The 26,818-nt window shown below is 50.4% G+C and overlaps 1 protein-coding gene across 3 annotated transcripts in view; it reads right to left on the bottom strand.

Annotated features, from left to right (window-relative positions):
* BICRA (BRD4 interacting chromatin remodeling complex associated protein) overlaps positions 1-17,158 on the bottom strand; it is a 74,073-nt gene extending 56,915 nt beyond the window's left edge. The window contains exon 1 of one of the 3 annotated variants that reach the window (XM_074369337.1): positions 16,842-17,158. The gene's annotated coding sequence lies outside the window, so the exon portion shown is untranslated. The remainder of the gene's footprint in view (positions 1-16,841) is intronic. The other 2 variants (XM_074369336.1, XM_074369338.1) reach the window with 2 other exon arrangements.
* Positions 17,159-26,818: the final 9,660 nt, after the last annotated feature.

The following is a 26,818-nucleotide window of genomic DNA, read 5'->3' on the forward strand; positions in this document are numbered from 1 at the left end:
AGTACTACAATTTGACTCCTCAGCTGTCCCCCAGAGTGTTCCACATGGGTGGGGAGCCCACACACACGGTCCCCAGACGAATACAATGCAGTCCACCTCCTGCCCCGGCCAGCTCCCACGCCACCCGCGATGAGCTAAGCCTCCTTCCACCATCTAGGATATCCTCTGGCCTCTCTTTTTTCAGTTCCTCTGAAAGCTTTGCCCTGTTTTGAGCCCAGAGGCCACTCTAGAGGCTGCCCTGCACTTCAAGGACCGAGAGTTATTTAAGCAACAGGACCTGGGTTGATTCTCGCCAGCATCACTCGGGTCCAGCCCAGGCCTGGCACCGAGCAGTCACTCGACAAATCCTGGCTGCTGTATGCAAGGGGTGAGAACGGTGAGGTCTTTCTGGAATGCGATTTGGCAGGGCCGACCCAAACCTCAGCGCACACTTCTCTTTCTCTTAGTTATTCCTCTTCCAGGAATCTGGCCGGTAGAAACACTCTTGCACAAGCCACTGCAGGTGTGGACACAAAAAAAGTCAGGTCAGGTCACTCCCTGGCTCAAAAGTCGGCCAGGGCTCCCATCTCACTCAGAATCAGAGCCCAAGTCCTGGTCAAAGATGCAGGATGGAAACTCTAGGGTAACACAGAGGTGGGTGAATCAGCTACAGCTTGCTCCAATGAATCTAAGGGAGGCAGGAAACAAGGGAAAAAGGAGATAAACAGAAAACAAACAGTGAGACGGAAGATTTAAATCCAGCACATCAGTGATGTCGCCAAATAGGAAGGGTCTAACCCTGCACCATCCGCTCGGAGCAGTCTCACATGACTTCCCAGCCCTTGAAACAGAGCCGGTCCAACGAGATGTTCTGAGTGTAAAATACACACTGGATTTCGAAAACTTGGCGTGAGGTGGGGGAGAAAAAGACTGAACAAGTGTTGACAAGAATGTGGAGGAATCGGAACCCTGGCGCTTTGCTGGTGGGAGTGTGAAATGGTGCAGCCACTGCAGATGATAGCTGGTTCCTCAAAAAGTTAAAAACAGAATTACCAAATGACCCAATGATTCCACTCCCAGGTATATATCCAAGAGCACTGAAGGCAGACTTAGGTACATGTATGCCAATGTTTTTAGCAGCACTAGTCACAATAGCCAAAAGGTGGAAATAACCCAAGGATCTATTGGTGGATGAAGGGAGAAACACAATGTGGTCTATGTGGACAACGGAATATCATTCAGCCTTAAAAACGAAGGAAATTCTGCTGCAACATGGATGGACCTGGAGATCATCATTCTAAGTAAAGTAAGTCAGAAAGAGAAAGAAAAATACCATATGATATCACTTATATGTGGAATCTAAAAAAAATGAACTTACTTACAAAACAGAAAGAGACTCACAAATACAGAAAACAAACTTATGGCTTACCAGATCGAGCAGGGGGTTGGGAGGGATAAATTGGGAGCTAGAGATTTGCAGATACTAACTACTATATATAAAATAGACCTACAAGTTTATACTGTATAGCACAGAGAACTATATTCAATACCTTGTAGTAACCTATAATGAAAAAAGAATATGAAAACGAATATATGTATGTATATGTATGACTGAAACATTATGATGTACACCAGTAACTGACACAACATTGTAAACTGACTATAGTTCAATTTAAAAAAAAAAAAAGGAAGGGAATTCTGATAGATGCTACAAATGCAATGACTATCCTTAAAGACATTATGCTAAGTGAAATAAGCCAGACACAGAAGGATAAGTGCTATATAATTCCACTTATATAAGGCACGAAGAGTAGTCGAATTCAGAGACAGACGGTAGAACAGAGGTTGCTAGTATGTGGGCGAGGGGGAGGGGGAGTTACCGTTTGATGGGCACAGAGTTTCTGTTTGGAAGGATGAAGAAGGTGTGGAAACGGATAGTGGTGATGGTTGCACAACAGTGTGAATATACCCAATGCTACTGAATTATGCACTTAAAAATGGTTAAAATGGTAAATTTTATGTCATGTGTATTTTACCACAAGTAAAAAGACTGTAAAATATCTCATTCATGACTTCTACACCGATTACATGTTGAAATGACTGTATTCTGGACGTAACAGGCTGCATAAAATATACTCACATTAATTTTCCCTGTTTCTTTCGACTAGACTGGCTACTAGAAAATTTTAAATGACATAGAAGTGGCTAGGATTTTATTTTTTATTGGACAGCACTGATCTTAACATTCCAATCATCAGAAGGAGACTGTCAGACTACATGCTATCTGCAAAAGACACATTTTAGAAGCACACTTTAAATATAAAGATGCATGCAGGCTCACAACAAAAACAAACCAAAAACAACATCCATACAGGACAGAGGTTAAAAATAAATCATGGAATACTCTTAAACGGCTAAAAGAATGGGGTTCTAGACTGCTGCCATGGAAATCATTCCAAGACATTTGTTCAAGTTAAAAAGCTAGGTGGAGGGAACTACATTGTTGGTGGAAATGAAAATTAATGCGGCCACCATGGAAAATAGTATGGAGGTTCCTTAAAAAAATAAAAATAAGAGTTGCCATGTGATCCAGCGATCCCACTCCCAGGCATATGTCCAGAGAAGACTCTTAATTTGAAAAGATACATGCACCCCAATGTTCACAGCAGCACTATTTACAATAGACAAGACATGGCAGCAACCTAAATGTCCATAGACAGATGACTGGATAAAGAAGATGTGGTATATACACATATATGCACAATGGGATACTACTCAGCCATAAAGAGAATGAAATAATGCCATTTACAGCAACATGGATGGACCTAGAGATGATCACACTAAGTGAAGTAAGTCAGACAAAGACAAATATCATAAATCACTTACATGTGGAATCTAAAATATGATACAAATGAGCTTATTTACAAAACAGAAACAGACTCACAGACATAGAAAACAAATTTATGATTGCTGAAGAGGAAAGGGGGTGGGGGAGGGATAAATTAGGAGCTTGGGCTTAGCAGATACAAATTACTAGATATAAAATAGATAAACAATAAGGTCCTACTGTATAGCACAGGGAGCTATATTCAATATCCTGTAATAAACAATAATAGAAAAGAATATAAAAAAGAATATATATATATAAGACTGAATCACTTTGCTGTATACAACAAACTAACACAACATAGCAAATCAACTATACTTCAATTTAAAAAAAAAGCAAGGTGTAGAATAATTCATATAGCATGTGTGACCAAGAGGAAAAATATGTATGCATAGAATAGGGGGTCAGAAAGAACGTACCCCAAACTCCTCAGAGGGCCCTCCAGAGACAGCAGGAAGAGGGGACATTGAAAAGATTTCCATAGTGTTATATGTGACTTTTTTCCATGTATAGTAATTCATACAGATTTGCCCTCAAACTGGCAAACCCAAAAGAGTTAAGGAATCCAATTTTAGCCTCAGTACCCACGTCTCCGATCAAATTGCAGAACCCTTTAAGCAACTCAGAAATCATCCAAAAACCACACTACCTCTTGCTACTCAAATGGGTGGTCTCCAGACCAGAAGCGGCCCGGGCATCACCTGCCAGCCTGCTAAAAATGCAGGGTCTCAGACCGTCCGCAAACCTGCTGAATCAGACCTCACATTTTATCAGGCTCCCCGAGGGATCTGTGTGCACATTCAAGCTTGAGAAACTGTTGCTGTACCACACAGCCCGGCCTGTCTGCACCAGTAGGCACAGACTAAAGGCTGTCAGGGATAATAATAGCAACAGCTGTGATAGTAATAGCAACCAGCACTTACAACGTGCTTATTAAGTGCCAGTCACTTGAGGGTACCCTCTCTCAATTAAACTCCACAGCAATCCCACCAGGTACATCTTTTCGATCTAAGACCCCAAATCTGCAATTGCAACCTCCAAATATCTCAAAAAATCATCTTCCCCCTGCCCCTGCAGCACTTTGGTAGACGGGTGATGTCATCAATTAAACTTCCAAGAGGAAGGCATCAGGCCCCTCTCCCACATGGGGAAACTGAGGCTGAGAGAGGTGGAGCACCCTTGCTCCAAGCCCCCCAGCTGCCCCCAAGCCAGATCTGCCTCCGGAGTCCCGACCCCTTCCTTGCAGGCCTCACTGACTCACACAGGCTCCTCATAAACTCACAAACACATCCGCTGTCTGGAGGAAGCTGGGGCAGCCACGGTTATGTTAATGAAGACACCACGGAGGGTGCAAAGGGAAAGAGCAGGGAGGGACGGTGCCCTGCTGGGCCGGGGCCTCCACTAGTGGAGCTGCGACCCAAGCTGGATCCCAGGGCAAAAGTGGGAGGTGGGAGGGGAAGGGCAGCTTCCAGGCTGTGGGTTTTCTGGCCCGGCCCCTGTACCAAGCAAGAGGTGGGGCTTTATGGCTACGAGCCTGGGCTCTGGGGCCAGACCACCCTCCCCAGGGGGCCTGCCCACTCTGCCATTTGACAGCTGTGTGACTCTGGGCAAGTCACTTAACCACTCCGTGCCTCAGTTTCCTCATCTGTAAAATGCGGATGCTCACTGCACCCACCTCCTAAAGTCCTAACATGAGTAAACGAGGCAGTACTTCTGAAGGCCCTAGACCAGTGCCCAGGGCCCTGCTAGCTGTTATTATTATTGTTGCTATGGTCACAATCCATGGAAAGCTCTTAAGTGGATTCACAACCTCCCTGAAATCGTTCGCCAAACGTTAGTTTGTAAAGCCAAGCATGCATTTCTCTGGGGGGAAAGGTCAGTGGCCTCCAAGCAGGGTTCCCAAAGGAACGGAGACCTCCTTCCCCCAAACTGAGAACCACCACATGCTCTGAAGACCTTGGCCTGAAAAAGTTACAAAGCGGCTGCCTCTCCCAGCTGGGGCAGGACTACCAAAGCCCCCCCCCCTCACACCAGCTGGCACTACCACTTGCCTCACCCTCTCCGCCCCACCCCCATCCCCCAGGCCTCCCACTCCTCCCGTCTCCAAGCAGGGCCACGCTGGTCTCCTGAACACCTTCCCAACTGCACGAACATCTTTCTTCTGCCTTCACACCCCTCTCGTCCTCACCTCCTGACCTGTGAGGAAGCATCACTCTGGAGCCCAACCCAGCACCCACCCCCCCACCCACCCCGCCTCTTCTAGAATCTTCCTTTGCTCCTTTCCTTTTCTCTAGGCCTGCTCAGATCCTAGAAGACAGATCCAAGGTGCTCCTTCTCCTTCCAATCTGCATAAAGGTCGCCTGGACCCTCGTTCATGCAGTGAACACAGCGTCTTGGCTTATTCTCAGTCAGGTCCAGAAGGTGAAGCCTGACATGGAAATAAACTGAGTGACAGGGAGGAAGTTAGACAGGGTCAGCAAGGAAGGCTTCCTGGAGGAAGGGGTATTGAAGCAGAGGCCTGCAGGTCGAGAAGCCCAGAGACAGGAAGGGCTGAGAGAAGACCGCAATGAGCAGAGGCGACAGCAAAGGTGGGGAGGCGGGATCAGACTGGGGACGTGAAGAAAGCAAGGTGGAAGGGCAGGAGATGAGGTTAGGGAGATAAGCCGAGGCCAGACTAGTGGGGCTTTGTTGGGGCAGGTGAGGGTTACACTTTCACCTGAGGGCACTAGGGAGCCATAGAGGGTAAAAGATTTTTTTTTTTCAATCTCTGGCTGCCAAGAGCTCCATCTATCTGCCTGCTTTCCTTCTATCCATCCATTCATCCATCCATCCATGAAGCCATTTTTCTCTCATGACCCCTCACCATATTCCAGTCTGGCTCCCGCCCCTACTTACCCACCAAACCCAGGAAATCCCTGCTTACAGAACAGCCGCATCCAGCCCAGAAAGCCTGTCCTCAAGTCCATGTCAGCTAAGACCTTTCTAGAAACTCTCCCCCCAGCCCCCCGCTTTGCTCCTGAGATGCTGAGTGCACTGACCCTGCTCCTCCTCCCTCTTCCTGTGTTTTGACCAAAGGAGCTTCTACCCCTCCCTGCACATGGGCAGCTGCCTAGGTTGACTCTTGAGCCTCTCCTGTCCTCTCCCTGGGGAATTGTCCCCATCCCTGGGACTTCAGGGACCACTCCATGTCACTGCCCCTTACTCGTGATACCTACAGGTCATTCATTCATCCCCCCTGCATCATTCCATCAGCCGAGAGGGTGTTAGAGCTTACTCTCCAGGGTTCGTACTCCCTAAACCACAGACACCTCTACAGCATCTCAAGAAAGGCACCTGATTCCATTCAGTTGCTCATGCCAATGACTCTGGATTACCCTGGACTCCCTCCATCAACAAAAACCAAAGCACCCCAGATCCCAGCACCAATGTCCCAGGCCTTCTTTCCCCATGAAGCTTCAACTGGCCTTTGTGCAAAGCATCCCTAGTTTCTCTCTGCTGGGAATGGCCTGGAGCCCAAAGTCTGTCCCCAGAAGCCCCCTCCTCCAGGAAGCCTGCCATGATACGCACACCTACCTCAGTCCTGGCCTCCATTAGCCCAGCTGACACTCCTGAGATACTGATCTCACCTTGCAGGGAGGATGGGCGTGTTTTGGGCTTACCTCCCTCCCCTGTCCCTGAGGGCAGAGCTCTGAGGCCAGGCACACAGAAGGCCCGCTGTGTGGATCTGAATTAACCAGTAGGATGCATCTGGATTCAAAGTGCTGCTCTGCCAGCAGCCAGCTGTGTAGCCTTGGACAAGTCACCTTTCCTCTCACTGTGACAGGGTGATGGAGGCAAGCTGGGGTGGGGGTGGGGGTGGGGCCTGGCGCTGGGGAGAATTCTAAGTAAAACATGATGACTACACCCCACGGAGCCCCAGAGCCGGAAGAAGCAACAGACAAGATGGACAAGTAGCAACATGGGGCGGGGAGTGGGGGGGCACCTGAAAGCGGGTGCAGGATGAAAAAGACTCAGAAAGCGAAATTCAGCAGGATCCTCTATATAACGTCAAAATCCACCACACAAAGCAAACGATTTGCCAGGGCACAGAACAATCTGCCAGGGCACAGGGCCAAGGAAGGGACTGGGAATTAAAGGGAATTTTATACATACATGTAAATATATACGTGTGTATATTTGTATGTAACATAAACATTTATTACATGCCTATTATATTGCTAAGTTTAAACTGAATATAAGTTATTATATACCGTGTAATAATTTGTAACATATACAAAGGTGTGTGTGTACATATATTTTATTGTTTGCTTGCTTAAAGCAGACTTCTGGTAGGAACTCCCTTAACTAAAACTCCCAATTTTGCGAGTGTCTGGCCGGGGGCTCTGTCAGCCCAGAAGTTGGTTCAGGGTCTTCTGTGACAGAGGTACGGCTCTGTGCTTCATAAAGGTCTAAATGAAAAAACAGGACTGTGGATGGGGGACGGGCTCGGGGAGGGGAAAGGCCTGAGCAGATGTCAGGGAATTCTGCCCATCCAGCTAAGGAGACAGAAATCTGACAAAGAAAAACAGTTCCCCCTCGAAACAGCTTTGAGACTTAGGTAGCAAACCGCAGGCAGCCTGGTGGGGCCTGAGAAACCAGAGGCAAGGACGGATGAGAGATTTCCTCCAAAATTTTGATCAACTATGAGACCTGAGTTTTACCCCCTTTTATCATCTCTGTAAAAGGGGGTGCAGCCTACAGTCAAAGGCTGCGTAGATCCAAAGGAACGCAGCATGTGTGGCTTCCAGTCCTGGCTGAACTGGGGGACAGCACCTATACCCCAGTGAGCCTCAGTCTCCCCATTGAGCCGTCATCGCTCCACTCCCTCTCTGAAGACACTCAGGGAGCAAGTACTGGGCACCGGGAGGCAGCGAGGACAGGATGGGCAACAGCCATGGAGCGAGGGTCAAGTGCAGCCAGAAGACCCAGGGCGGCCTGCCCAGGGTGAGGGGCCACTGCAGGCAGAGCTCTGCCGCTTTGAGGGGTGGGCTTCCTGAAGAAAGGAACCGCTCGGGGTGGGGTTTAATAAAGGGATGGGCCCAAGGGAGCAATGAAGGCAGCTGAGCCTAGCAGGGCAGTTGAGCAGGGGGTGTGGGGTCCAAGCCCCACCCACCAGGACTCCTAGGAAATGGGGCGGGGTGGGACCCTGGGATTGACACTTTTCACAAACTCTGGTGGTTTGGAAGCAAGTGGGTCACACTTTTTGAGAAACAGAATAGTTACTCCAAACACAGGCTCTCGCCTTCGCTCTCTCCACCCCTGTGACATGTCCATCCTTCAGTCAGTCAGTCAGTCAGCAAACATCCATAGGACTCCTACTGTGCTCCAGGAACTGAGAACACAGGTCACATCACTTCCCTCCTTCAGTAGTTCAAGCCAGGCCTGAGGAAGGCTCACAGGACACCTCCTATATCCCAACGGGGCTAGGAGGCGGGGCGGGGGCCGTGGGGGGAGGACAGTGAACTGGGAGAGCATCCCTAGACTGACTGCTGAGGCTGGGAAGGGTACCCATGGGAGGGGCGTTGGGATGAGACTTCCCTGGGGTGGTCGGCGGTGGTGGGCAGCTCAGATCTCTCTCTACTGAGAGAAAGGATGTAAAACCTTTCCACAGACTCCTGCTCAGTGATAAAAAGACAGGCACCACAATGACATAGCTGAATCTCAAAATAATGATGCTGAGCTGAGATGCTCAACCCAAAGGACCGCACAAATCTGTTAGATTCAAGAAGAGGCAACACCGATCCACAATAACATGAGGGAACAGTGGCCCAGTGACCACTTCTGGGAGTGGGTATCGACTGGACAGGGGCGCAAAGGGACTTGCTGGCTGCGATGTGAACGTTCTGGACCTGGACAGGGTGTGGGTTACACAGGCAGCCACGTTTGTCAAGACTCAGGGAGGAGGACCCTTAATCTCTGTGCATTTTACTGTATATCAATTACATTCAAGGAGAGGATGGGGGAAATATACACATACACATACAACTTTGATACATACAGATAAATATATACTTGCATATATTTGTATGTAATATATACATTTATTATACTCGTATTGCTAAGTCTAAATTTAATATTGTTATCGTATAATGTATAATAATATGTAAAATATATAAATGTGTGTGTATATATATTTCACTGTTGGCTTGTTTACAGGAGAATTCTGCTAGGAACTCCCTTAAATAAAGCTCCCATGTGAAAAGAGAAGCACGTCCACAAAAATGGGAGGTGACTGGGCACATTCTGAGAAGTGAGGCCACTGTGGCGAGAGCCTGCTAGGCAGAGGGGAGCCCAGGAGGCTTAGTGTTTGAGGATGGGTGAGGCACATGGAGGGAGGTGACTGTCAAGCCAACTGTCACAACCCTCATGTGAGGCAGGAGCTGTGGGCATCTGCCGGCCCAGCACCATGCAGTGAACAAGAGACAGGCAGCACCCATCTTCTGGAAAGGGGGCTCCCGGAAGTATTGATTGGCAGGTATCCTGGGGGAATGGGCAGCCCTTTGCCTCTAAGCTGCAGAAGCCACCTCCCCAGGGGTCATTAACAAGCCTCCAGCAGCCACAGACACACCCTCCCCACTCTGCTCCCACAGCTGCCAGGCTAGGACATAGGGGACACAGGAGGCTGGGAGGAGGGGTCACCTAGAAGTCAGCAGCCCTCTGTCTCCTCCAAGAAACCTTCAGCAAGAAAAGGGGATGAAGGCAGCTGGGCCTTGCCACGGGTTCCAGGGACAGAAGGGTCCTTTGACCCTCTTAACCCTAGAAAGTGCATTTGGTTACGGCCCTCTTGGGGTACACACAGAAGTGATATCTAACTACAGTGACAACAGTGACCACCACCTTCTGCCGAGTGCTTACTGTAAGCCAGGCACTTGCAAAACACTTTCCCCACACAGGACCTTGTTTAACTGATGCAAAGCGCTGGGAAGACACATCGATTATTATTCCTGCACTTCCGGTTCTCTAATCTGGAATTAGGGAAGGGAAGTGACCTGTCCCCAAGTCACAAGGTTAGGAGGGTCACAAAGAGGACTCAAGAACCCGAGTGGCTAGCCCAGTGACCCCTCACTGCCAGGGGTGTCCATCTGTCCATCCTCCTACCACCGGCCCAACTTCTCTGACTTGCCCCTTACGGGGATGATTTTGACACAGAATATCAGAACCTCGCCCATGCTGTACATGTCCAGGCATAAATCCCCAACGCTGTGTGATCAGAAACAGCCACCAGGGTGCAAGGCCCGGGGTGACCAAGACAGGGACCTCACCAAGGTCCCAAAGAGGGGAACATAGATCAAAGCTCAGGGCCTCTGCCTTGGTTTCCTCAATCTGTGAAACAGGCTTAATGTTTCTTCCCTCTCAGATAGGACAGATACCAGAGGTGATGAAACAGATTCCATATGCCAAAAATAGCGATACCATTGGTATTAATAACAATAATAATAATAAATACACGGGGATGGGCGGGGACAGCTCAGTGGTAGACTGCATGCTTAGCATGCACAAGGTCCTGGGTTCAATTCCCAGTACCTCCATTGAATAAAAAAATAACATATACATGATAATAATACAGTTGAAGTGACACGAAGTCTGGAATTTGCTCAAAGGTAGTCCAGCAAAAAAGGAAAAAGAAAGTGCAGGGTAGGGGGTGGTCAGGAGGAAACAGTGATGCTGGCGATGGGTACTTGGGGGGTTGATATTCTTTTCTCTCAACTCTTGGAAGATGCTTTAAAATTTCCATGGTAAAAACTTGAGTACAAAAGGAATATATATATACACATGTAACTGAATCACTATGCTGTACACCAGAAATTAACACAACATTGTAAACCAACTATACTTCAATTAAAAAAAAAATATATATATATATATATAACCCATCTTGTTCAAAAAGCTAAATAAAAAACTTAAAATAATAACAAGCAAAGTGAACCTTCACACCAGGACTTGTCTTAAAAGCTTTCTGCATCTTCACTCATTTAAACCTCACAAGCACCCCAGGAGAGAAGTTCTGTTACAGATTAGGCAACCAATGGGTGGGTATTTGATTGCTTTGGCCCCTGCTCTCCAATGCAAATGCCAACACTGACTGCCCAGGTTTTTAGGGGAAGGAGGCAAGGACTTGGGTATTTAATCCCACAGGAGATTTTGCTAGTTTGCTTAACCATCACCATCATCATCACCATCATCACCACATCACAGCCCCCTAACATTTTCTGAGCACTGGCGACATGCCAGGCACTGTGTTAAGCACTGAACATCCATGAGCCTGGAGGTGGGTCTCCTGTAACTGCCACTCTTCCCGGTGAGGCAACTGAGGCACAGAGCCAGGAAGCCCTGTCTTTCCCCAGGGCCACACTGCCACGCCTTATGCCAGAGCAGCCTGCTCCATGCCCTCCGCTGCCATGCAGTTTAGAATGCCAACAATGTCCCCTTTCGGGAAGACAATGGAGAGCTTTCAGAGTGGAGAAGTCAGCATGGGGCCCACGGGAGAACAGTAATCACCATGAAAGTAACAGCAACATCAGATGCTCGTTCCCGAACACCTACTGCCTGCCCAGCTGTGGAAAGCGCTGCCTCATTCAGCCCTCATGGCCAACCTGGGAGGGAGCCACCATGGGCCCATTTTACAGACAAGGAAACTGAGGCCCAGGAAAGGATCACCTGCCCAGGGGCATGCAGCAGTTAAGTAGGAAAGCCAGCATTCCCTCCCCAGCCTGCCAATAAGGGGGGCCAGAATTAAGGGGTTCCTATGCCCTGGAGAAATGCCACAGAATGACAGATGACACCACCACTGACTGACCAGACAACTTATGCACTTTATGGGTATTATTTAATCCTTACAACAACCTTCCAAAGGTAGATACTGAAATGAACCCATTTAACAGAGGAGCAGAGTGAGCAAGTCCCCTGCCTGCAGCCATTCAGCCAGCAAGCGGCAGAGCAGGGATTTGAACCAATGGACCATCAGCTTCCAGCTCCCACGCTCTCGACCTCCACACCAAGTGGGAAGCACATGATGCAGGCCACAGGCAGGAAGGAAGAGGCAAGGAGGTCACAAGAGGCAAAGACAATGGGGCAGACAGGCTGGATGACTTGAACAGGAGGGAAAATGACTTCCTTCAAGATGCAGCTGCATAGGTACCTCCTAAGAGTAAACAAATGACAAATTGTAGGCTCCTGACCCAGCAATCCCACTTCTAGGAGTTTATCTCGCTGCCATACCCATTTCCCGATAAGATAAGTGGACAGGAGATGCGGGCCTTCCAGCTCAGCGCCTAGAAACTTTTGCAAACACCTCCAAGTCCACATTAAGTGAACAAGGATGAGCCCAAATGGAGGAATACAATGCAGCCAAGAAAAAGAGAAAACCCTCCATGGACCGTGTGGATCTCCTAAAGAGAAGTGAAAAAAGTCCAAGTGCAGAACAATAGCAAAAGTGTGCTACCATCTGCATGAAATGAATATTTTTAGAGATATATACACATACATAAGTGTGTGTGCACAGAACATTAGGACTGAGGAGTTGCCTCTGGAGAGGTGAGCTGGGGGACCAGGGATGCCCGGGAGGATGAAGGAGGAAGTTACTATGTTTGGGACTTTGAATTTGTCCCAAGAAAAAAAGAGAAAGAGAAAAGTTCCTTCTTCCTTGGAGCTTCCACAGACCACTCAGACAGAATTCATCCAGCCCCCCAGTGTTGATGGAGCTGTGAAGACAACACTTATCTAGAGGGTCCTCCTAGATGGTGTCCCAACATACTAACTGAGCCCCAGGGCCCCAGCACACAGTAGGTCCTTAGGAAGTTTAATTGGGGACAATTAAAAACACAAAGGATGCTGCTTCTCCAGTTTCTCCTGCCAACAGATCCCCACCACCAGGAATATCTGCAGACTCAGTACACAAAACTAATTGTCACCAAACTAGAAATGTCTAAGAAATGCTCTCTTCCCGTTGGGGGATCCTGCATGCCACTGAGACACAAAGGCTTCAGTCCATGGGGATAAAACTCGAATGGTGGTGCTCCAGGCAGGGGAGAATTCTAGGCAAGGAATGAGGAGGGGATCCTTAGGGACAACTCAACCAAACATTTCCCATGTGTCTCTAGTGTGACACATCCCACACTGGGGAGCCAACTCAGGCAGGCCCTCCCACCCTCAGAGAGAGGGGACAGACTTAGATATGAACGGTGGGGGGGGGGGGCAAGTCATTCTGATGGGGGGTGGGAGCGGTTTACATCGTGGATGTGTAACTCAGGCAACTTGCTGTCTCCACTAGGAGTGAGGGAGCCTGGTGGGCGAAAGACCCCAGAGACCAAGGCAAGATCACCAGGCCCCCCACCCCTCTCCCCTGAAGGGCGGGAGAGGAGAAAGGCAGCCCCTCACTGCTTTCCAAGCCCAGGCCGGCTAGAATGGAATGCCATGTTTTCCTGTTTCCAATTAACTTCCCCCCACCATCAGCCCTCTGCATTCTTGAGACCAGGAGTCAAGGCAGCCTCGGGGGAGAGCTGGGGGGCTGGCAGGGACCCTGATGGCAGCTGGACCTGGGCTAAAAGGCAACCCCCAGGAAACTGGGGAGCCCCCTCAACACCCCAGGACCCCTCCTGCCAGGCCCCAGGGCTTGGCACTAACCCCTTGGCCATTTCACAGCCTCTCAGAGGGACGAGATGGGAGACCCCACATCCCCTGGGAAGGATGGAGAAGGCCCTTGAGGCCTCTGGGAATGAAGCTGGCAAAAAAGGGGGGTGGGGCCTAAGCCTATCACTTTTGGGCCTTACTCATGATTCCCTCAGTACCCCCCCCAAATCAGTCCCTACTTTCAGGAAGCACTCAGCCTAGAGAGACCTACAGCCAGCCCCTCTCCTCCTGCCCCCCACCCCCTGGAATTATTATTATTTATTAGGCCTGTCATCTCAGGAAGGAAGCTACTTGCAGGGGGTCCCTCAAAGTGTTGTCCCCCAGCTCTGGTGACAAATGTGGAGCCCCTCTCCAATCACATCCCCCAGCAGGCATCCCTCGGCCCTGCCGTCTGGCCTAGAGTCCCCTCTCAGACATGGTTTCCCCAGACTCAGTTTCCTCATCTGTAAAATGGTAAGATCCCCTGTATTCCCTTCGTCACTGGGTAAGCTGGGCCCCCCCCCATTTCATCTCCCTCAGTGCCGTCCCCAGTGTTTACTCAGCACCAGTAAGTGCTGAAGGGGTCCCAGTTCCGAGAGCTGGAGGAGGGAATGTCACCAACATGGAATTATTTACAGATGGCCCTTACCCACCACAGGGAACTCCTCCAGGGGGATGCCTTCTGCCAACACCCCTAAAAGGCCCAGCACCCAACATGCCTCCCCACCCCTACAGGCACACCATACCCCATAAGCTGAATGAGAAATAAGAATGACAAGTTTGGATAATACTTTCAGCCACCTCGAGGTCAGTTTAAGGGAACTATAATTATCCCCATCAGCAGAGGAGGAAACTGAGGGCCAGTGACTTAAAGGAGCTGCCTAAGGTTACAGAGTGGGACAGGGAGTCTGACGCCCAGGCCAAGCAGAGAATGGGCAGGAAAGTTTTCTGCCAGCTGCATCACGGCACCATGGAGGCTCACGGGGCAGAGTGACAACAGAGGTCCCCAACAGCTCGGTTTCCCTCCCAGAAGGACAGAGGAACAGCAATCTGGGCTGAGTCCCAGTTCAGGTGGAGAAGGAGGAGGATGACAGTGGGGCCAAATACCAGGTGCCCCCCAAGCCCCAACTGGCGAGACCTGGGGCCCCCCTTCTCCCGACTCACACACCTCCAAACCTCAGCTCCTACAGACAAACGCTCTGCTCCAGCCACTAGGGAAACCATCCTGCCCTCAGGCCAGCTTCCATATGCTCCTTACCCCTTCCCAAAACCAGCACCCAGAGGCAGGGAAAAAAAATTCAGCGCCTCCTAAGTATTGTCCACATTTCAGACCCAAGTCAACTGAAATCAAAAGGACAAAGTGCCAAAGAGGGGTACAGAGAACCTAACGAGACAACTTGATATGGTTACAGATCGGGGCTGTGTGACCCCTGGAAGTCACTTAACTTCTCTGAGTCTCCATTAGCCAGTCTGCAAAATGGGAATAACATAACTGACCCTACTTCCTCCTAGGATGGTGGCCAGTGTGTACGCATCTAGCAGTAGCCAATTCATAATGCTCTCTGGGTAGAGAGATGTTATTTCTGGCTTCTAGGAGTGAGGAAGCTCTGGGGGAGCGTGGGGGGCTAAGCGCATCCCTTAAGTCCCCATAGACGCTGACACGTGGGGGGGGGGTCCTGAGCTCTCCACCTCCTTCCTTTTCCCACCACCCCAGGAGGTCAGAGTTGACTATCCCCCCATCCCCACCCTGGGCAAGGGGAGAGGTTGAAAGCACCAAGAATTTATAAATCTCAGGCCGTGGAGTTTGGGGTGTTTCTAAAAACTGTTTTCCTGACAAGCGCCGAGGGAAAGGAGGTGTGAGGGGAAAGCAAACACTCAATACGTTACATTCCGCAGGATGTTTTAGTATCGTAGGGCTGTGTGACAAAAAGGGCTGACTGTCTCGACAGAAGGCTGGGCGCACACTGCAGCCCAGAGTCTGGGACCTGTCACCCCGGCCTCCCGGGGAGAGCTGACACAGCGGCCTCTGACCCCACCTCCCGGGAAGTTCAGCTGCTCAGAACCACAAAGCAAAACAAAGGGGTGCGGAGAGGAAGGAGCCGCGGTGCCTTCCAATCACCGCTGGCTCCCGAGCCCTCCCGCGGCTTCTCGCCCCGCTCGCGGCTGGCCGCGGACCCAGGCCTGGGCCGCCCCTGGTCCCTTGTCTCCCGGAGGCCGCCCGTGACAGGAGCCGGAGAAGCAGCCGAGGGGCAGCCGAGGATGGGAAAACCAGATGGCTCCATCCCTCCTCCCTCCTCCTCCATCCCTCCCTCCGGGTGCCCGCGGCCTGGCCGCCCTCCACAGGGGCCCGGGGAGGCCTCGGGCCCGGCTCGTCCGGGCTCACCCCAGGGAAAGGGTTGCCTTTGTCTAAAGGTCACCACCCGAGCGCGGTGCCCGGGCTGGGCCCGGTGCCTCCCATTCTCAGGCCGAGGGGGTGGAGATGGGGGGCCCGCCCCAAATCTCGGGAGATGACAGGGGTAAGGCTCACCTCCTTCCTCCCCCCATCCTCGGTAACGGCCCCCTCCGGGACTAACTGGCTAGCGGGGGAGGGGGTCAACTCCTTTCATTGCTGGGGGGGTGGGGGACCAAGTCAACTCCTTTCATTGTTTAGGGGCGGTGGGGAGGGGGAGACCCAGTGCCTCCTTCCGCATCCATCCCTCCCTGGCTTGCCAGAGGCCCCGTTTCTCACCGGCACCCCCGGGAAAGATTTGAGGAGGGGGCGCAGGGGACGGGTGAGAGGGGGAGATGCAGGCTTGCCGGCTCCGGCCGGGAAATCATCATCCGCTGCCCCATTGCCTTCTTCTTCCCCGAAAGGCGGGGAGCAGGGCGAGGGGAGGGGGCCTCCGGGCCAGGGGAGGGGGTCTCCCCGCCCCTCCCCCCGTGGAACGTTAGGTCTCGTTTTTCCGCCGCTCCATTGTATCCCCGGCAGCCGGCGGGAGGGCCGGGGAGGCACCGGGCGGCCGGTTTGGGCAGAGGAGAAGGGGTGGGGGGGGGTCCCCGCAGAATCAGGGCGGCGATGATGGTGGGAGAGACGCGGGGGGCGGGGGGGGCTGCCAGGGGTGGTGGGCGCCGAGCGAAAAAAGAGGCAGCGGGCGCTGCGCCCCGGTTGGGGGACTGAGTGTGTGAGTGTCGGGGGGGTGGGTTCGGCCCCGGCTCCGGCTCCCCCCACATACACCCTCGCCGCCAACCCCCACTCCCCCCTCGCTTTTGCGCCCTGTCACAGCCCCGACTCGCAGGTAGAGAGAGTTAAGAGATTTAAAGAGAAATTGCTACATTGTGAGAAACTCACCCTGATGTTTGAGCAGCCGTCGGCGCGGGGTCTCCGAGACGGCCCCGCACGGGCTGCAAAGGGAGGACCCAGAAGGGGCCGACCGGCCGGGCCGGTCAGCGCACTGCCTGATCGCATGGCGGCCGCCCGGCAGCCTCCGCCAGGCCCCTGCCGCCGCCCCGCGCCGCGGCCCGGGCGCCCCGGACCCGCGCCCGCTCCGGGGAGGACCCCTCGGGTTTGCAAAAAAAAAAAAAAAAAATTTTTTTTTAATTAAATGCAAAAGGAAAAAAAAAAAAAAACCTTGCTGGTTTTGTGTTCCGCCCCCCCTTTCCTCCTCCTCCTCCTCCTCCTCCCTCCGCCCTCGCCGGGGGATGGGCTTGAGGGAGGCCCCGCCCCGCGACTCGGCAAACCAGCTCCCGTTCTGGGCGCCGAGCGGCGGGCCCGCGAGCGAATGGTAGGCTGCGGACGCCCCGGGAGGGTGACCTCTGCACCGGCACCGCCCCCTCCCCAGCCCCAGTCCCGGGGGTTCGGGGGCGCGCCTTCCCAGGCTCCGGTGGAGTCTGCCGACTGCATCGAGCGATGCTCCGGATTAGGAGGAAAGGCTCCTTTAGGGATTCGCGCTCTCAGATCCCGGGCGCCCGGCCGGGCTGGAGAGGGGGCGCCGTGAGCCCTGGTCACGCGCCGACGCGGGGGACGGTCGCCGGGAGGGAGGACGTGTCCAGGGGAGCGCCGAAGTTTCGAAAAGGTAGCGGGAGTCGAGGATGGAGAAGAGGGGAGGCCCCGCAGGTGGAATCGCGAAGGAGCCAGGAGTCGGAGCCAAAAGGGTGGAGGGGGCGGGGGGGTCTGTGCCTTGGGGCTATTGGCCAGAATCCCGAACGCGGCTCGCTCACTCACCTCAATCGATCTTTTGAACTGCGATGGCCCCGGAGAGGGCGCCGGGGACACGGGCCCGACCTGTCCTAGAACCTCCTCGAGGCCTCTGGGGTCGCACAGATGGGATTCCCAGAAGCCCCGGGACGCCTCGGTGGTGTTGGGTCTGTTTCCGCCCCGCCAGGCCGTGAACGCCTTGCGGGCGTGACACTTAGATTCGCAAGAGCCTTCAGGGAACTATAGGTGATCACCTACTGTGTGCCCGGCGCTGTGCTCGGGGCTCAGCGGGGACCCTGGCAGCCCGCACCTACCACGCTCCTGGGGAGCACAGGCCAAGCGGACTTATATTCTGGTCTATTACCTTCCGTTTCCCCGGTGCCCTGGAAAGGCTGCCGGCATACCGAAGCTGCTCAATAAATGTATTGAATAAATGAGTGATTGAGACTTACATGTTTTAAGCTTTAGAATTTATTCTAGTATCTTGGTGGTACTATACATATTCTTTAAGAGACCACGGGGATAAGGGGCCCTGACGCAAACCTGGTTCATGTCCTATCTTTGCCACTTCCTTGCTGTGTGACCTTGGGCAAATTACTTCACCTCTATGTGCCTCCATTTCCGTGAGGAAATAAATAATAGGCCTGATTTCATAGCGTCATTAGGAGAAGTTGAGTTCTTCTGGAGAGCAACACCTGACAGCTGGGCCAGGTAAGTGCTGACTGTTACTATTATTGATTATTATATAAAAAGGAAGCTTTATCAATTACAGAAGTGAACATATGCGTTGCCCCAAACATAAGACAGTGATCAATCTATAACTTATATAGTAGTCATCAACAGTCCCCTGGAGATAAGGAACCCTTCCAGGAACAGCAATATATACAGACAGTATTTTTGTAGCTTCGGTTTGCTAGGATTAAGCCACTGAACTACACCTTGAGTATTGATTAACTGACTACCAAGTGCAATGTTTCCAGCCATCACCAGCAAGAGACCTCCAGTGACCCACCCCCCCAACCCCCCAGTCTAGAGACTTTTAGTTATTCCCATGTTACAGTGGAGAAAACTAAATTGGCTCAGAGAGGGGAAGTGTTTTTGCCCAAGGCCACACAACCAGGAAGTGGGACCCGATCTGAGCTGGGTGGCACTTGTGTCTCTTGTCATAGCTGCCAACCCTGGGAGACTCGGAACTTGGGAACTGACTGTGGTTTAAGGGTAGCAGACCCGAGGCATTGCAGGGTGACTGTCCCAAGTTTATTCATTCATACAGGAAGTATTGTTGATGAGTATCTAGTGTGTGCCAGGAATATAGTAGTGCACCCTGCTTCCTGCCCCAGTCCCTCCCTTCCTGACCACTCCCCTCCACCAACCCTCAGCTCACAGTCTATTAGGGGACACAGACAATGAACAAGTAAGCAAAGAAGTTGCTTAGCCTCAGTGTCCCCCTGCTCTGCGTGGCAGGTTCCAGACTTCTTTGGTGCATTATGGTATCCATCCCCCCGACACACCCCAGAACAGTGTTGGGCCCTTAAAAAGTGCTCCAAGAAAGGTCTGCTGAACAAAGAGAGAATACCCCCCCTACCACAGGCATACATGACCTCTTAGGAAGCTGGTCTTGAGGCCAGGCCACTTGGAATGGACATGGGTGTGAAAGAAACCCTAAATCGAGCCATAGCTGGCAAATTCCTAGGAGATCAAATGTCCAAGGCCAGAGGAGGGGTCCATACGGGCCCACATGGAAAGAGACCTGCTATCCTTTGGGGGTGACACACACCTTCCCTTTGAGAATCAGATCCAAGTTGTGATTCCAGGTAAAGAATCAAGCTGGCAGGGAGACCCAGATAGGTTCAGCAATTTGCCCCAGGGATACCCAGCCATGGACTAATCCACTACACCCAGATGTTCTGTTGCCAACGTTGTCTCAGAGTCACCAGACAAACCTCGGGCAAGTCAGTGCTCCAGCTCCTCCATTTTCTCATGTGTAATGGGACTGTATAGTCAGACACCAAAATCTACCTCTCCTCAACATTTGACTATGAAAATTTTCAAATATGGAAAAGTGGAAGAAATATAGTGGACACGGACATACCATCAGCCTGTTACTCTACTTACTTTATCACACCTGTGCATCTGTCCATCTGTCAAATCCATCTTATTTTTTGATGTGTTGCAGACATCTGTTTATCTCCACCCGAACACATCATTAACCAAGTAATCCTAACTCGCCACTCTGATAAATGCTCTGTAATAACAACCCCCTGGCCCAGGTGCTGACTTTCATTTAAACCTCAATTCGAATCTTTTTGTGTGTGAAGGAGAAACAGGTTCAGAGAGGGTAAGAAACCAGATGAAGGTCACACAGCCAGGGATTCAAAGCTAGCTCTGTCTGTCCCCAGAGTCCAGACTTTATGAAGACCATGGACAGGATGAAGTGGGACAATGCCCGTGGAAGCTCTTATGGGACAGGGACAAAGCAGCATCCAGATGTGAGAAATGAGAACCAGAGAAGATGTCCCCACCTTTTCTCAACCAGTAAATATGCTACATCCCTGTTCTCAGCCGGGTTCCTGGCACAGGGTCCCTGCCTGCCAATTTGGGACTTAATCCCCTATGGGACACAATATTTCCTCTCTCCTAACATAGGATGGGCAGGTGAATGTCGGTTGAATGAATAAAAGGATCCAAAACAGTTTGCGGTGAGGCAAATGGCTTCTCCTACTACAGGCTCCTGCAGTCACTCAAAAGCAAACGTAGCCCTAGATGTTGGACCTGGGGTAATGAAAATCCTGCGGCCCCAACATGACCCTGGATTTCTGGGCCCCTCATCTCAACGTTTAAAGGGCTGTTTTAATTAAAACCGTGGTAGGGAGGATATCGCTCAGTGTTGGAGCCCATGATTAGCATGCCGGAGGTTCTGGGCTCAATCCCCAGTATCTCCACCACCACCAACAACAAAAATTACAACCGTTTAGCTGAAAAGGAAGAGTAGGAACCCCCTCCCCCAGCATTTGCCTAGAAATGTCAAACTAACCTGCTCCCTCCCAGGGGTCCCCCGATTACTTTTCCCATTTTGAGCCCACTGGCTCCTAGTCCTTGCGCTCCCAACCTTCCAGTCCGGAGAGCTCCTCTCCCTCACCTCCAGTACCATAGTATCGTCCATCCCATCCACTCACATTTCTAGTGCTTCCCCATCCCACCCCCAGCTCTCCCAACCAGATCCCTATTCCCTTTATCTCTATCTGAGCCTACATCTCCTACCCTGCAGGAGCCTGACGAGTGTCTAGCCTGATTACCATCTCTCTACCGAGAAGAGTGGTTTTCCTTTTTCTTTCTTCTTCTTTTTTAAACAAGTGGTTTGCGCCTCTGAAAGTCAAAACAACGCCCATCGTGGCTCCTCCCTCGCACCCGCAGCTGCAAAGTTTAAAACTGTGCCAACCCAAGTTCAGTTTCTCGGTCTGGGAGGATGCTGGTGCCACGGGTGTTTTTACTTTTCAGGTGAGCGGCACACTTAAGATCCGTGCACCTTTCTGTAGGTATGGAACACTTCAGTAACAAGAAGGAACAAAACAAGAAAAAGACGTGCGCGATCCTAAAACTCTCCTGCGGTCCCTCCAGGTTTCGTTCAATCCAGCATGACGGGAAAGTTTCCATCAAAGACCCTCCAGGATCCGAATTTTAGCCGCCAGGCCGGGAGGAAAAGGGCGAGTCAGACGGCACTGACTCCCGAGCGACCTGTGCCCTCTGACCGCACCCTTTAAATATGGCTCGCACAGCGGGAAAGCCCAGCCCTAGCACCCAGACGCGCTGGCTGGCTGGGAGCGTCAACACTGGGAGCCACCGCAAATCAGGCAGCTGAGAGCCCAGCCCGACCTCGGGTCCTCAGGGCGGCAAGTGCGGGGGCGGGGCCTAGCCTCCCATTGGCCCAGCCAGGAGGCGGAGCCACCTCACCGTCCGCCCCCCCAACCCCCGCAGGATTAAATAGGCTTCGCGCCTGCCTGGGGAATTATTCATCGTGAGGCGGGGCCTGGGTTTGTTTACACGCTGCTATAGGCTGGATTTGAATCGGCCGGACTGCGGGCCGGCTGCGGGGCGGGGCTCCAGAGGGCCCCAGCAGGCGCCTGACAGCTTCAGTGAGGCAGGACCGCGCAGCACGGGCCGCCAAAGCACTAGGACCTTGGAAATGGGGATACCCTTGTCGAATGCGGGCAGCGGGGGAGGGCAGGTTGAAGCTTCCGCAGGTTTCTTGATAAACGCTAACAAAGGGGGTCGGGAGCATTGTTTTTGTTTCCATAAAAATACGTAAGGAAAAACAAACCCGGAAAACAACCTAGCTGTCCATGGACAGGGGACTTATTAAAGAAGATGTGGTCCCAAGTGGGACACGGAATGACCGTAAAATGAGGCAGTAATACAAGAACCAACATGGAATGAGCTATGAATTCAGTTAAGGGGAAAAGGCAACGAAGGAAGCAGAGTGCATAATAATTTAAAGGAGGGTGAGAAAATTCAAGCTTCTACTCGTTAAATGCACAGAATATCTTTGAAAGCAGAAACAAACTGTTAACTGCAGATGTCTGGGGAGGGAGATGGGGTGCGTGGAAGGTAGATCTCTTTGAACCTTTGTAAAGTTGGAAACTTGTAGCACATTCATATAGTGTAAACAAAAATATTAAGTTAAGAGAACTCTCACTTTTCATCCACTTACCTCGAAGCAACCGCCCCTAGGAAAACTGTTGACTTGGCTTTAGAGGCCATGGACCCCCAACTTGCGCCCCCTGCACCCCACAATGGTATTGGAGAGTGGGGACACGCTGGGAATGAGTGCTTCACCTATTCAAGCACCATCAGATACCCAGACCCTATGAAGAGTGGCTTCATTTATTTGTTGCTTTAAGCGATTTAGTAATCACTGCCAGATTTTTAACGTCCCAACTGGGAGGGAGAGGCCGCTTCCTGGGAGAAGCGAGGGGAGAGGATGAGGAGGAGAAACGGGCTGGGCAGTCTTTGGAAAGAGAAGAGAAAGTCAAAACTAGGAGAGGCCCCTTTAAGAAGGAAAGCCAGCCTCCTCCGGAAAACGACGCGGGGCTAGCGGAGTTGACGAGCAGAGGGAGAGTGGTCCGGATTTGACTTTTCTTATTACTCTCTGTTCCGGGAGATCTGGAGCAGAGGATGAGAACGACTTCCTGCCGCTGAGTTTTGACCTGTTATGGATCTGGCTTGTAAAGACTTCCTCTGTCGAAGTTCGCTAGAGGGTTTGTGAAACATTGTTTAGATGGCTGTGACAGTCACCTATGCCAGGAGTGAAAACTTGCCCGGCTACGAGGTGATGTAGTTGTTAAGTAACGCCTACCTGAGCTGGCGCTGCCGGCGCGGTACTAGATAAATTCGGTGACTACCCCCAAAATCCTAGCAGGTAGGAGGTCCTGACAGCATCCCGGTTTACAGATGTGGAAACTGAGAGAGGTTACAAAATTGGCCACATCAGGTGCCACGGGGACTCGTACTCAGGAAACCCTGCTCCAAAGTTCATACTTAAAAAAATTTTTTTAATCTAAATATAGTCAGTTTACAATGTTGTGTCAATTTCTGGTGTACAGTATAATGTTTGAGTTATCCATATACATACATATTCCTTTTCATATTCTTTTTCATTATAGGTTACTACAAGATATTGAATATAGTTGCCTGTGCTATACATTATAAACTTGTTTATCTAAAAGTTCATACTTTTAACCATCATGTTACACTTGCCCCTAAAAACATTTCTGTCTTTTGATGCATTGTTTTAAAAGCTACAAGAAGCTTAGGGGGCGGGGGGTATAGCTCAAGTGGTGAAGTGTGAGGTCCTGGGCTCAATTTCCAGTACCGCCATTAAATAAATAATTAAATAAATGAACCTAGTTACCACCCCAAAATAAATAATAAATAAATAAAAGCTATAAGAAGCTTAATGTGGATTCGTAATAAAGGCTAACCATTTTGCAAATGTGTGTTTTTTAAAATTTATTTATTATTATATTATTTAACTACTTTATTTGGGTAGGGAGAGGTAACTAGGTTTGTTCATTTCTGGAGGCAGTACTGGGGATTGAACCCAGGACCTCCTGTATGCTAAGCTTGTGCTCCACCACTTGAGCTATACCCTCCCCCTAAGGCCAACCATTTTGTATGCTTTCTGTAGTAGAGGAGTTTTCTGGGATTTTTAAGAAAGAATTTATGATGGTTTTCCCTAAAATTCTATATCAGGATAAGCTCTTTTATTTATTTTTTTAAAGTATCTTTCACAGAAGAAAAGTTTTGCCCTCAGTACTCATACTCCTCTTACCTTTAAAGATTTCCCTGATGCTCACTGGATACCTGGCACACTTCTGAGTTCCTCGAATTGTTACAACCCTGAAGTCAAAATTGCTAGCGTTCTCACTTCACAGATGAAGAAACCAAGGCACAGAGAAGTTCAGTAACTGGCCCAAGTCCCATGTCTATCTCCAGAAAAAGAAGAGGAAGGCCAAGAATGGGTTGGTTCTGGCAGGAGAGGGAGGAAGTTGTCTAAAGTTGCTGAGAAACAGAAAAAAAAAAAAAAAGGAAATTAAGATAAACCAGAGTTCTGGTGAATCTGGGGAGAATGGCTTTAGTGAGGTGGTAGGGAATGAGGTCAGCTGGCAAAGGTAGCGAGAAAATGTCCAAGAAGCGCATGAAAAGATGCTCAAAGTTATTAGTTATGAGGGAAACACAAGGCAAAAACCTCGCTTCACCCTCACTAGAATGACCCTAATCAAAAAAAAAAAGGGGGGGGGGGAACAATAGCAAGTGTTAGGGAGGATGTGGAGAAATCAGAACCTTCGTACACTGCTGGTGGGTAAAATGGTGCAGCCAATATGGTTAACGGCTTCGAGCTTCCTTGATAAGTTACACCTGGAATTACTGGTGGCCATGTCTATGTATATACCCAGAATAACTGAAATCATGAGTTCAAACAATAGCTTGTACACGAATGTTCACAGCAACCAAAAGGTGGAAACAACCCAAATGTCCATCAACAGATGAATAAATAAACCAAAAGTGGTGTATACACAAGATGGAATATTATTCAGCCATAAAAAAGAAAAAGTACTGATCCATGCTACAACACAGCATCATTGAATACATTATGTATGTGTAAGAAGCTGGATACAAAAGGCCACGAATTGTAGGAGTCCATTTATATGAACTGTCTGGAAGAGGCAAATCCGTAAAGACAGAAGCAGATTCATGGCTGCCCAGGGCTAGGGGGAGAAAGCAGTGGGGAGTGACTGCCACATAGGCACAGAGTTTCCTTTTGGGGTGATGGAAAATTTCTAGAATTAGATAGAGGTGATGGTGGTACAACACTGTGAATGTACTTAATGCAACTGAATTGTACACTTTAAAATGGTTAAAATGGTCAATTTTGTGATTTAAAAAAAAATTTTAAATGGAGGTATTGGGGATTGAACCGAAGACCTCATGCCTGCTAAGCGTGCGCTCTACCACTGAGCTATACCTTCCCTACTGATGTAAGATTTTTTTTATATAAATTTTTTTATTGGTGAGAAAGCAGAGATGTTAAGCATACATGACTTTAAAAATAGGGGAGAGGGTATAGCTCAGTGATAAAACCTGTGCTGAGCATGCACTAGGTCCTAGTTTCAATCCCCAGTACCTCCGTTAAATAAGTGAATAAATAAACCTGATTACCTCTTCCACACCCTCAAAAAATAAAAAAATAATACACATGGCAGTATACACGAGGAGAGGATCCAGAAACAGCAAGGGAGGGGCTGGTGGAGGGAAAGAATGGGGATATCTGGGCAGATGGCAGTGGAGTGAGGTCCAGCCAATGCACCTGGTCTGGGGGCATTCCTGAGAGCCCAGGGTGACCTCATGGAGATTTCACAGTTCTCTGAAGGATACAGACCCACCCCCAGGGTAGATGGGCTGGGATGGGGGAGGCAAGGGGGCTGTGGACTCCAAAAACAGACACCTGACCCAGCCTGCAGTTCAGGAAGACTTCCTGGAGAAGAAGAATAAAGAGAAACCTGATAGGAAAGTTGGAAAGAGAGGAGTGTGGATCTTCTGGGCCCAGAAGAGAAAGGGAGCCTGGAATTTCTAAAGCACAGATCAACCTTGACACTCCCCTGATTGAAACCCTCCCAGGGCTCCCTGGTTCCCTTGGGGCAAAGTCCACATTCTGCAACAGCCTGGCATCAGTTTGTTCAGCACACACTCTCTGAGCACCTGCTCCGTGCCCCACCCTGTGTGGGCAATGCCAGGGACACAGTGGGGAGGAGACAGGCCCAGCCCTGCCCTTGTGGGGCTCACACCCCAGTGGGGGAGACAGACAGAAAACAAACCATTTCCCATGTGGGAGATATTAGCCTAGTGGCTGCTATGGGAGGTCAAATGAAGTTAACCAAGCCCAGCGGGGTCTTCCCAACTTCTATTATTCCTAAAGGACTAGTTCACAATTTTTGCAGAGTACTGCATCTACTGTTCATACCTTAAAAAGTGTTCTTTCAACCGACTTTCTTTTTCTTCCTTTGATAGGTTCCCCTGGGGCTTACATTAGGCTCACCCCAAGCAACGATAGTCAGTTAATCACAGGGGTGATGAACTAGTTACTGGTTTTTTCCCCAACATGCATGAAAATACATGCATAACTATGACAATAAGTCACCTGAAAATCATCTCAAATGCTACTTTGGGGACCTGTGACTCAGGATGAGAGGACCTTCCTGAAGAAATCAATTGTAAGCTAAGACTTGCAAGATAGAGTTAGTCAGACACAGGTGGAGGTGAAGGGCAGGTGCAAAGGCCCAGAGCGGGCAGCGGCAGGGAAAGAAGGCAGGTCAGGCTGCTGGAGTCTGGAGAGCTCAGCTGACGGAGGCTGAGGGCCTGGGTGGCCTTGCAAGTACACCAGGGATTTGGGGGTGGAGCCCAAGGGCCACGCACAGTCATTGAAGGGTTTATTGCCAGTGTCGCTCTTAGTTTTAATTGCAGTGCAATTCACATATAAAACTCATTCATTTAAAGCATACCATTCAACAGTTTATTGATTATTCACAATGCTGTGCAACCATAACCACTCTCTAGTTCCAGAACATTGTCATCAC

Source organism: Camelus bactrianus, chromosome 9 (assembly GCF_048773025.1).
Source record: "Camelus bactrianus isolate YW-2024 breed Bactrian camel chromosome 9, ASM4877302v1, whole genome shotgun sequence".
NCBI classification, from domain to species: Eukaryota; Metazoa; Chordata; class Mammalia; order Artiodactyla; family Camelidae; genus Camelus; species Camelus bactrianus.